A 12,770-nucleotide genomic window follows, 5' to 3' on the forward strand; every position below is an offset into this window, starting at 1 on the left:
AAATGAAAACATTGGATCAGTGCTGTGAATGGCATAACAGCTGACATCTTTTGTTGTGCATTGCAGGTAGATTAGACACATATAGGGAAACATTTAGCAAAAAATACTTATACGGGGGGTTAACTGAGGATAGGATGTCTATTTGAAGAACAGGTTCCATTCGATTGCACTGTACTGTTAAGCCCTTGTTTTACTGAATTAAGATGGAAAATCATTGTTGTTCTAGCTTTCAAAGGGCTAGGTCTCTATCGCCCCCTCTGAACGGGTTCCTCGCTATTTGGAAAATGAACCAGAACATCTCGTTGTGGCTGTGTTTCTTCTCTTGAAAGTGTGCCACCATTGGTTTATCTGGTATGGCGTTTTTGATGCACGATCTGTGCTCGCATATGCGCTGTCTCACTTCCCATGTACTTTTGCCTACATATATCAACTTAAATGGGCATTGAATGGCGTAAACCGTCCATTTACTTTTACAGTTGGAGAAAGTGTTGAAAGTCCAAGTTTTGCCATTCAGTGCAATGGATTTCTTGTCTTTTGTTAAGGAGCAGACTAAGCAGGATCCACACTTATAGTAACCTTTGACTGGTGGTAAGTTCCACAGCGTCAGTTGTTGGTTGCTGAGTGTGGTCAGTCTGTGTAGGTGTTGACCAGGCGATCTTTCAGGTTCCTACTTCGCTTGAAAGCAAATCGAGGTTTGGTCGGTTTGAAAGATTGAGTATATAGGATGCTCCAGTGCTGGAGGATGCTTTCTTTGATCTGGTTGCTAAGAGGCGTAAAGGTGGTGACGCAGGTCATTTTATCTTTGCATATAGCGCGAGGAGTTGGAGTGAGACACGTTTCTCTGTTAGTATTTTTCACTCTTTTTCAGGCTCTGCGGATCACGTGATTGGGATAGCCTCTGGCTGTCAGTCTGATTGACAGATCTTGGCTGGTGGTATCGAAGTCTTCTCTTGTGGTGCAGTTCCGTCTTAAGCAGAGGAGCTGGCCAAAGGGTAGGTTTTCTTTCAAAGCTGCTGGATGGAAGCTATGAAATTCCAGCAGTGTATTCTTTGAGGTAGGTTTATGGTATAGAGTTGTCGCCAGAGTGTTTGTGGTTGTCTTGTAGATGGTGAGATCTAACAAAGGAATGGATGCTTTGTAGTATCGTATAGTAAATTTGATACATGCGTCTCAGATGTTGAGCCAAGTAAAGAATTTTTGGAGTTGTGTTTCGTTACCTTTCCATGTCATCAGGACATCATCAATATATCAAATCCAGAGTCATATCTGTAGTTTGAAGGGATTATTGATGTCAAAAATTGAAAGTGTCTCAAAAGAGTCCATAAAAAGGTTTGCTATGTCTGGCGCGAAAGTTGCCCCCATGCTGGTGCCATGGCATTGTTGGTAGAATGTTTTTTCGAAGATGAAATAGTTTTCAGTGAGAGCAATGTGAATACATTCAAGTAGAAAAGCTGTGGGTGGTTCTCGGATAGGTCTTCTGTTGAGGTAAGTGGCAAGGACTTCAATGTATTCTGGCTGGGGGATACTGGTGTATAGTGATTCAACATCTAGAGTGACTAGCCAGTCTTTTTTTTTTTGATAAAACATTTTATTGGGTTTTGAAAACAAACAAACAACATAAGCATACTGTCAATACAGGTCATTGACTGTTTCCCACCCTCGTTGCTTACAACATTTTGAATCTGAGTTCACTGCCCCTCTTCAGGAGCTACATTCGATTCCCCCGCTTTGAGGGCACCATAGACGTCGAGGGGCACCACATTCTCTCTTCCTGTCCACTTGTGCAAAGTCACCTTTCAGTGGGCGTCTTCCCACTTTTGCCATATTTTCTGCGCCTTGGCCGGACATCCTCTGGCTGTGTATACCCTGCGCTCCATTGCAACACAGATGTCTACATCTGTCATCCATTGTCCATAACTCGGAGTCATCTCTGACCCCCATTTTTGAGCGATGTTTCTTTTGATAAGTGCGGTAGTGGTGCACACAAACAGCTTTTCGTATCTTGTCAGGTCAACTTCATCATCTATTCCCAGCAGTAGTAACTTAGGATCTCTAGGAATCTCTTTGCCTATGACTCTAGATAATTTGTTACAACATGCCCCCCAGAATTGTTCAATGTGTGTGCATGTCCACAGTAAGTGGAAGAAGGTGCCTTCCTCTGTTTTGCACCGCAGACAAGTTGGGTTGCTTATCCTTCCCCATTCATAGAGGGCTACTCTAGGATAGTATACTCTGTGCAATATCTTTAACTGAATCAGCCTAAGTCTTGACGATATGGCTACCTCCCTAGTGAACATCAATGCCATGACCCATTCTTCCGGTAGTATTGCACCCACATCAGTCTCCCATTTGGTCTGTAGTGCTAGCAATTCTGTTGTGCCAAAGGAGGTTATGGCACTATATAGAACCAACGTCACTTTTTGGGTGATTCACTCCGGGAAAAGGTTCCTTTCTATTGGGGTAAATTCCGCCAATGCGGTCATATCAGGGAGGTTACCCTGTAGTGCGTGTTGCAATTGGGTGTAATGGTATTGTTCAGTTTGGGGAAGTGCAAGGCGGAGAGCCAGCTCTGTGAATGGGATTACGGTGCCTTCTCTCACGACGTCACCCAATGTAAGTGTTCCATGTTGAGACCAATGCGGTCATTTGGGAAGATTGTAAACACCCGGGAGGTTTCTGTTATTCCACAATGGCTGGGCTTGTGACAGCTTATTGCCCCATCCCACGAATTTTTGTGTGTCCGTCCAAATTTCGGTTACATGTGTCCGCATCTTGGAAGTAGTTGTTCGGGCCCTTTTCTTGTAGCGATATTGCATAACAGGGTTTTCAGGAGTGCCAGCTTCTAATGAACGGTTATGCGGCGCGGTTTTGTCCCCGTGCAATTGGTCGTTCACTATTGTCAATTGGCTGGCCCAGTAGTATGTCTGCATTCGGGGAAGCCCTATTCCGCCCTCCCATATGGACTTTTGGAGCGTGGCAAGTGCTATGCGGGCCTGGCCATAGTTCCACAGCAACTTCCGAAGTGATTGATCTATTTTCCTGAATACGTTTGGGGGGGGGGTGATGTGGGGCATTTTGTAATATATATAGGAGTCGGGGCAGGGACATCATTTTAAAGAGCGCTGCTCTACCTAGCAGCTTCAGGGGGAGGGATGACCAGTGTCGGGAGTCTTCCGCGAGTCTTGTCATCACCAGGTGTAAATTTCTGGGGACATAATCATTAAGGTTATTTGTGACGAGTATGCCCAAGTACTTGAAATGTTCCCTCTCCACCTGGTAGGGGCATTGTGGTGGTATAGTTTGTTCTACCTGCCCCAGCGGAAACAGAATGGACTTAGCCCAGTTAACCCGCAGGCCGCTGAAGGCGCCATATTTTTGCAGTAATTCAGTCACTATGGGGCAGGAACTTACTGGGTCATACAGGTATACAAGCAAGTCATCCGCATATAAGGACACTTTGTCTTCCCAAATTTCTGACCAGCGGAAGCCCTCCCATGTCTCATTACTTCTCAGTATTATCGTGAGTGGCTCGATTGCTATCGCAAATATCATGGCTGACAGTGGGCATCCTTGTCTGGTCCCTTTTTCCTATTTCAAAGGGGTTTGATACGTAACCGTTTACTTTTGTGACTGCTATTGGTGATTTATACAGTAGTTTGACCCAGCTCATGAATTGGGGCCCGAATCCCATTCTTTGCATTATTTCCCAGATCGCTTCCCAGTTGATTGAATCGAACGCTTTTTCAAAGTCTACCGCCAACAGGGATAATGGGCCCTGCATAGTGGGCGCATTTACTATTGCTGTATATAATCGATGTATGTTCATGCGCGTGGATCTTTTGTCGCATAAATCCACATTGATCCGGGTGAATTAAGAAGGGTATAATTGGCTGGAGTCGGTTAGCTAGTGTTTTCGCTAGGATTTTGGTTTCGGTGTTGAGGAGAGAGATAGGTCTATATGAACTGCATCTATCCAGAGGCTTGCCTGCTTTGGGTAATACCACTATAGTGACTTGTCTCAGGTCTCGTGGAAGGGATCCCTCACTGCAGGAGGTTTCATACATTTTCAATAAGTGTGGTGTAACTATGTTTGTACCTATTTTTTTTCCACTCTTCTACCGGGAAGCCATTGGGTTCCGGGGTTTTCCCGGGTTGGAGGTCGGCCATGGCTGCAGACAGCTCATCCTCCGTGATGTTAGTGTCTAGCAGAGCACTTTGCTCGGGTGTTAAAGAGGGAAGGGTGACTCCCGATAGAATTGCGGTATCAATGGGGGAGGTTGGTGCTTTGTAGAGCTCCCTATAGTAGAAAGCGAACCCTTCCGCGATGTCCCGATCTGCCGTTAACAGTGTGTCCCCCTGTCTCCTAATCGCTCTGACATGTCTGAGCCCTTCATCGCGCTTCTCCAGCCATGCCAGCAATTTTCCCGCTTTATCCCTGGTTTCGTACACTCTGGCACGCATTGCTGTGTGTGCCTGTTTGGCGTTATCTAGGAAAACATTCTGTAGTTGTTTTTGTGCTAGTTGTAATGCCCGGTGAGATTCTGGTTGGCCTTGGGATAAATGAGCTGCCTCTGCACTCGCATTTCCGCTTCCCGGATTGATTTAGCCTGTCTTTTCTTATGGGCCGTGATCCAGGAGATAAATTCCCCCCTTAATACCGGTTTATATGCTTCCCATACGGTTGTTGGGCTTCCCACAGAGTGTTTATTCAAATCAAACTATGATTCTGTGTTTTTTTAGGCATGCTCTTATAGATCTGGGAAACCCAGGTAGTAACCGTTTAGCCTCCAGGTAGGTGGGGGGATCGGTCTATCAGTGCTAATTTCCAACATTAGTGGGGAGTGGTCTGATATGCCTCTGGGTAGGAACTGTGCTGCATTTACTAGGTGTACTTCGGATGTCGGGAGAAAGAAATAGTCAAGCCTTGACAGTGAGGCATGTGCCCCAGACAGGAACGAGTATTCCCTTGTGCCAGGGTGTAGGTGCCTCCACACGTCTTTCAGTCCCATAGCGTCCGTAAACGTGGCTAATTTGGTACGCGTGGAGGGATTTCTCTTGCGGATGTGCATGTGATCAAGCTCCAGGTTCATAACCTCATTGAAGTCTCCTCCTACTATCACCAAATTCGAGGGATCTGCAGCGATTATAGGTGTTACGTCGTTAATTAGGGAGTAAGTAAGGTTGGTGGTGCATAAATGGCTAGCATGGATATGGAGCGTTCCCAGAGAGTCCCGGTTATATGTACAAATCTGCCCCCTGTGTCCTGTGCAATGGATAACAGCTTAAAAGGTAATCGCTTGTGTATTAGGATCAGAACTCCCCGAGCCCCCATGGAGAAGCCTGAATGTAATGCTATGAGGTAATTTGTTCGCTTAAAGAGGTTGCAGTTCGTGCCTGCTAAGTGGGTTTCCGTTAAGAATGCTGCGTCTGGCGCATGTTGATTCAGTTGTTGTAGAACAAGGCGCCTCTTAATGCTACTGCCTAGCCCGTTCACATTCCAGGTCATAATCCTAATGGACTTGGTGTTACTCCTATTGTTGGATTCCATCATATCGGATAGGTATTGGGTGTGACGGGTTGTGCTGTGTGTGTCCTGCAGAAGTGAACCTTGTCTCTCTGGTGGGAGCCAGATCTTGACCTAAAGTGTGCTGTAACTTCTGTGCCCGAGTGGAGCCACAGGCCATCTTAAAACAAAGAACTAAAGAAGCAAATTCTGATGCAACTTCAAACTCCCCTACCCCCTCCCCAAACTCCGCCCCAACATGAAGTATCTGTCGCCCGAACATCAGCCCGAGCTCGCCAAGGGTTCGCTCAGACAACAATTAACAACCCCTACAACTTCTACAACTGTTCCCAAGTAACTAGGGGAGTGCGTGCGTCCGAAACAGCTGCTAAATGTCTTCTCATCCATGTCAAATACCTTGCTGTGTTGCTTCCATTCGTTGACGATCTCCTGTCCAAGGGTCCGCCGCTTGGGTGATCACTGCTGCCTTGTCTCTTCTCTCAGCCCTCCCCCTTAAGTGGTGGCATAATGTCGTCCCTGTTCGGTGGATGGTCCGGAGGGGGGTCTCTGGCCGGAGGATTGCCAGGGTGCGCGGGTCTGTTTCTTCGATTCAGTCTCCAGTCGCCAACGATGTGTAGTTCCGCCCACCTCCATGCCTCTTTAGGGTCGGTGAAGTGGACCGTTGTTCCTTTATGGAAGATTTTCAGTTGGGCTGGGATGATTAGACCGTATTTAACGTTCAGAGAGAGCAGCTGTTTCTTGATTTGCTCAAATGATTGCCTTGCCTTTTGCACTTCTCCTGTATAGTCCGGAAAGAGAGCAATTCTGGAGCCATTGTGGGTTATCGTGCCCCTCGTGTGTGCCATTTGCAGCAATGCATCCCAGTCCCTGTAGTTTAGGAACCTTGCCACCACTGTGCGCGACGGGGACCCAGGTGGGGGACGTCCGGTGGGCACTCGGTGGGCTCGTTCTATCGAGAAGAATTTGGAGAAACTCTTTTTATCGGACAGGTCGATGAGCCACTGCTCCAGGAACAGTTCCATGCAGTCACCTTCGGCCTTCTCGGGCAAGCCTAGAATGCGTACATTGTTCCATCTCGATCTGCCCTCTCCTTCATCTACTCTCGCTTCCAGTACCTTTAGGCGGGCTGTAGTTCTATGCAGCTGCTGCTCTAGGTTCCTCAGTCCGTCTTCAGTCCCAGATATACGCTGCTCGGCCTCACCGGTGCGGGACATTAACTTTTGAAGGTCGTTACGTAGTAGCGAGACATCCACACTTATTCCATCTATTTTTTGTTCCATGGAGGCACAGGAATCGGCGATCGCCGCCATAATGTCTTTCAGAGATATTGCTTCTTATTCTTCTTCCATTGTTTCACTGTGGTCTTGCTCCACCGGCGCATTTGTTGCAGCAGTGGTGAATTGGTCAATTTTGCTCTTAGTTCCCGTTTTTTGGGATTTTTTTTTCCCATGTCAGAGGTCTTTGAGACAGCGATTTTAGCCCCGCTCTTTCCCGGATAGGGATTCTGTGCTTCGTTGTCACCTATTACCAGTGAGTCACACGGTATTTCTGCTTTACACGGGAGTTCCTGCGTAACATGTGCCGCCAATGTGTCCAGCGTCCGATGGGTTATAATCACCTTCACATTTCGATTTTGGGAGACTCTTGCAGTCGGGTGTGCGCTGCGAGCCAGTTAGGGCTTGGCACGGGGTAAGCGCTCGTTTGAGGCGCCTCTTGTAGGGCGTTTGTATGAATCAGCCTGATCACTGCGTCCGCTGCCGGAGACGCATCCGCCTCCACCTGTGGCTCTTCCCCCGGCTTATGCTGGTGTGCGAGGGAATTTCGTCCATGATCGTGGCCCCTTCCACCGGGACTGTCCTTGTGTGCGCCCACTTCAGGCGCGACACCTTCTCTCCCCCGGAGTGCCTGGCGGGTGAGTGGGGAGCGCGCCACTCCTCTCAGCGGCCTCCGCGCACCACCGTATGTTACTGTCCGCCTGCACCCAACCCGCGCCGGGGGACGTTACGGGTCCGCTCCCCACACCTCTCGTCTCCTTCGCCGGCGCAGGTTCACAATCTTGTATCTTTGCTACGCAGGCAGGCTCACATCCGCATCACGTAGCGTGGCGCCATCTTGGGAGCGCTTCCTCGGGACACTTCGGGAAGTTCTCTGGTCGCCTCACTGTTGCACTCTTCGCTACGATTTCCTCCCGAAAATTCGTAGCAGCGGTCCCCCTCAGTGTGGGTCTGTTTAAAAATGTAGTTCGACACAGATGGCAGGTGTTTTAAGCAGGATGTATGTAGCGGGCCCGGCAGCTCGAAGGCTCCCGTCCGCATCGCTCCGTAGCTGGCCACGCCGCCACTAGCTAGTCTTCTTGATCTATCAGTAGGGTGTCCACCTTCTTGATCGTGGATGAAGTATCCTGGACGTATGAGCGCATCTGGCCGATAAATGGTCGTAAGAAATGGTATATATATTGACAAAGGTTCAAGGACAGATCCTATACCGACTACTATGGGTCTGCCGGGTGGGACAGTAGCGTCCTTGTGGATTTTGGGTAGGAGGTAAAAGGCAGGGAGCATTGGACTGCGGTTGACTAGGAAAAGTTTCTCATCATCATCGATCCATCCTTCTTGCCAAGCGTGGCACATGAGGCTTTCTATTTCTGTCAGTAGTCTGACTGTTGGATCACTGGGAATTTGTCTGTAGAATTTCATGTTGGAGAGATGTTTCTGAACTTCATTGTCATAGAGACTCTTCCCCCAAAGCACAATGCCGCCCCCTTTATCTGCGGGTTTCCTAAGAAAATCGTGGTTATTTTCGAGATTCGTAAGTGCTAAACATTATTTTTGGTTTAGGTTATCAGGGTACCTTATGTGTTTGTCAAAGAGTTGGTTAGTTTCCAAAAGGATGCGGTTCTCATAGGCCAACATTTCCGGGCACACCATGTGTGACAGTGGTGTGAAGGTGGACGGTGGTCTTAATCCTGTAGATTTGGGAGGTACTTTCTCGGGGCTATCTCTAAAGAAGTATTTGAGCCTTATTGTGCGGAAGAATTTCTGAAGTTCCACTTCTGTCTTGAATCTGTCCACTAGTGTAGTAGGGATGAAGCTAAGGCCTTTACTCAGGATGCTTATCTCGTCGGTCGAGAGGATGTGATCACTCAAATTGAAAATGGGTATCACCATGTTTGGTTCCCCGGTGGCATCCATTGGTGAGTTCTCATGGGGTGTTGTCGTTGTTGTCGTGGTCTGCCTCTTTGTCCCTGTCCTTGAAAAAACTGTTGTTGAGCTAAAAATAGATATATGTAGGCAAAAGCAAACAGGAAGTGAGACAGCACATGTCCAAGCACATATTGTGCATCAAAAACGCCATACCAGATAAACCAATGGTGGCACACTTTCAAGAGAAGAAACACAGCCACATCGAGATGTTCTGGTTCATTCTCCAAACACCGAGGAACCCGTTCAGAGGGGGCGATAGAGACCAGGCCCTTCGAAAGCTAGAACAACAATGGATTTTCCGTCTTAATTCAGTAAAACAAGGGCTTAACATTGCAATCGAATGGAACCTGTTCTTCAAATAGACATCCTAACCTCAGTTAACCTCCCATATAAGTCCTTTTTGCTAAATGTTTCTCTATATGTGTCTAATCTACCTGCAATGCACAACAAAAGATGTCAGCTGTTATGCCATTCACAGCATTGATCCAACGTTTTCATTTTAATGTGGCAAAGAAAGACTTTGTTCTATTCTCCTTAATACAGAAGTATAATGACTTGGCCTGTTGTGCAACATCTAAAGAGCCAAATTATGGCCACATCTGTAATCAGAGATAGCATTAATTAAAGTTTTATTTACCTCGCAATTATAAAAATGGAAAAAATGCAAATAGAATAGAGAAAAATCGAACACTATCTCCTATGTACTGAAAACAGCCAGTATGCACCCCGTAATGATAATATAATAATATAAAATAAATGACAAAAATGACAAATATGTGTAAATTCAAACACAGTGCACAGACTAGCACCTTGTTACATGTTTTACTGTTCAACTCAATGTGTCCTCAATCCATGTGTCAAAACAGACATGAAATATCCTTGTGAACAACGACAATAATGTGTAATATACATACACGGTTCTCCGTGCACAAAGGATTAGCACTATTCCTGCCGTTACAATTGATATCGGCAATAATAGTGACTCTCCATTACTACCCGACAGTTCCGAATAAGCGTTCACCTAGCAGCAACTGTGCACTGATCCATTTTGGAATTCCACTCAGCCCTGCAGCCACGCATGCGCACCAGAGTGTTAGTTAGTGTTTAACTGTGCACACGCAATCCCACCCTCCCCACTGTTCTGCAAGTCACTGTACAGCTCGAATGGCTTGCGAATCGCTCGGACCCCGAATACTAGGTAAGATTTCAACCTCAACCGCTCACTCAGCCCCAGTACTTCAAACACTCCTGCATGGGTTTCTCACACCATGTTCTGACCTTTACAATCACTTAGTGATCGCTTGTTTTCACCACGCCACTGTTTCAACAGTAAATGTATTGCAGTCTGTAAAGACTGGTAGGGGGTGTCTGTACTTCCGCTCTCTATATGGTAGAGGAGAGGTACAGAGGACCCCAGCCAAGATTCTCTATTATTGGTACGTGGTCGAGCAATCAAGGACTAGCTTCTCAGTAGGTGATGCAGGCTGGTTCTTAAGTACAGTGTAGTCCCCGAGCCCCCACAAAGGAATGTCCACACACTGTATTACTGAAAACACAGTCTTTATATAATTAACATTCAAGGGTATGTACATGATCACAATAACGCACTTTGTACTCGGAAGTCAATAATGATAAATATATACAATTCTAAAGTGGTACCATTAATGTTATCAAATCTCATTGAAGTGCATCAACTGTACGGTTAAAATGTCACACAGATTAATAACGAGGAAACCAGCAGTAGAGATAGGAAGGAACGCAAGATGGTTGAAACAGTAGGCAGGATACTGACCCCTACCATGAGGCACAGTTCTGTGTGGAGATCTCCCCACCTGGGCAACCTGTAAATAAAGATATATAGCACAAGCCCAGTCCATATGTTCAATAGTCTCACTTCTTCCTATTAAGGTTTTACCCCCCCAATGTACCTGGTGGAGTAGAGTTCTCCGACGATGCGTTGACCGATCCTTCTTGAGTGTCTCCCTTTCAGGCGGGAGCCACGGATCGTCGAGAGGGGTCGGGGAACTTGGCATTCGGTGTCGGGGAATCGACGGACCTTCTTGAGTGCCCTCCCTTTAAGGCAGGAGTCACGGGTCGTCGAATGTCCCACGGTGAACAGGGTGAACTACGGCAGGGAAGTGGCAGCTTCAATCTTAGCGGTCCTCGTCGACGACAGAGCGTTGGCGTCCTGCAAGGAAGAGGTGTGCGGGGCACCTCGGTGACGATAGTTCTGGACCGCAAAGAGATGATGAAGAACTGTGGCCCAGCAAGGGCGTCGAGTCGTCGGCGTCTCTGTGGTCTTTAGGTGGCGGGAAACCCACCGGTGGATACTCCTCGGCGCGTCAATGGTCGGGCCTTCTCCAGTGGGAGACAATCGGATGATGCAAGCGAGAGTGTCCGATGATCAATAGAAGTTCTTAGGCAAACGGGAGCACAGCGGCTGCGGTCAGCGACGGCGGTCGTTGACAGTGGCGGACAACAGTCCGAGTGCTTCTCCTTGGAGTTCCGCAGCAGTCCCCGTATCGGGTCGGCAGCCTGTCGTAGGCCTGTCTACCAGGGAGCTTTGGCAAAGATCAGCTGTGCACGATGGTCCCTCATAGCTCGGGAAGAAGGCGCCTTACCAGGTCCTCTCTGGGTCAGTCCCTGGACGCACAGCAGCTTTCAGATTGTGAAGGAGAGCAACAGCAATTCTTCTCGTCCAGCAGGGCTTCAAGGTCAAGCGTCAGTTACTCCAGTTACTCATCGTAGTGGACTTCAGCTTCTGAACACGATTCCTAGCAGTGAGAGGTCCCCAAATATACTGTTGATCTCCCATTCATTCCGCTGGGTCACACTCAAGAATACAATCACGACTACGGGCATTCATGCAGGCAGGCAGCCAATCAGGCACACGAGGTATTCAGGCCATTCACTTCTCTCCAGACACTCACAACAAGTTATGTGGATTGGGAGAAATACCGAGCCATTCAACACTCCAAGCTGCATTCATACCGGTTTCGGGCAGGGTTGTCTCATTCATTGTGTCAACCACCAGACACTAGACACCCACAACACAGAATGCATATTCGTCACACACTATTCACCCAGGTCCCACCCACAGGAGGTACCCACAACATGCATCACCGGGAAGGCTCCAGCTAGTCTGGCCGGGCCTTCACAACAACACCATATATGGCATTTCCACCCAACAGCCAGTCAGGGGGAATGGACAGAGTCAGGGCTTCCCAGGACTTTGGGAAAGCAAGGTAATGGGTAATAGAAAGCAAGAGGCCACCGGGGCCATCTTGATTTCCATCAGGAATCAACTGTTCCCAATGGCAGGGCCGGGGTATCCCAAAATGGAGGATACTGCGCACACCTGTCAAACTCAGCATGGAGCTGCCACCAGCCCATACCCTGCTCTGCGGGCCACCCACAGGTGCCCAAAAACATACACTAGGGGCACAGGGTTGTACCCCCACCCATGGGTGCCATAAGGGTACCCCACGGGTCCATTCACCAAACCAAAAGAGAGAGAGCTGCACCGCCAGGAGTCCCACATGAACTCCTGTGCGGAAAACACGACAGGACACACGATAAAAAGCAGTAAAGGACAAGGATACGGAGGCCCTGTCCCTTCGATGCATTTCCAGCATCACACAGTCATGGCCCAATTAGCACTCTGCACACTCGCCACCGTGCCACTCTGCGCCGGGCACCACTCCACGTATGCAACTCTCTGCGCATTACTATGCCTTCCACGAAGTACTCAAGCAAAGCAACATTACAGTGTGCATTTGCCAAATCATGGCCCATTTAGCATTCCGCACCCTGGCATTCGTGCATTTCTGCCCTGGAGACCACTCTACTTCGGCAACTCTCGTGCACTACAGTGCTTCCCATGCCACACTCCAGCAATGTAACACCACATACGGTGTGGACCTTATAGCTCCACTGCATATTTAAACCTGCACAGTGCGCCATCATCTATCCCCACTTGGACAAACAATGCAGTATTTCACAATCTGCACATCACGTACTTTCCAGCATGTTAGCACCAGTGA

This window comes from Ambystoma mexicanum, chromosome 1p (genome assembly GCF_040938575.1).
Source record: "Ambystoma mexicanum isolate Mex_15411 chromosome 1p, UKY_AmexF1_1, whole genome shotgun sequence".
Classification (NCBI taxonomy): domain Eukaryota; kingdom Metazoa; phylum Chordata; class Amphibia; order Caudata; family Ambystomatidae; genus Ambystoma; species Ambystoma mexicanum.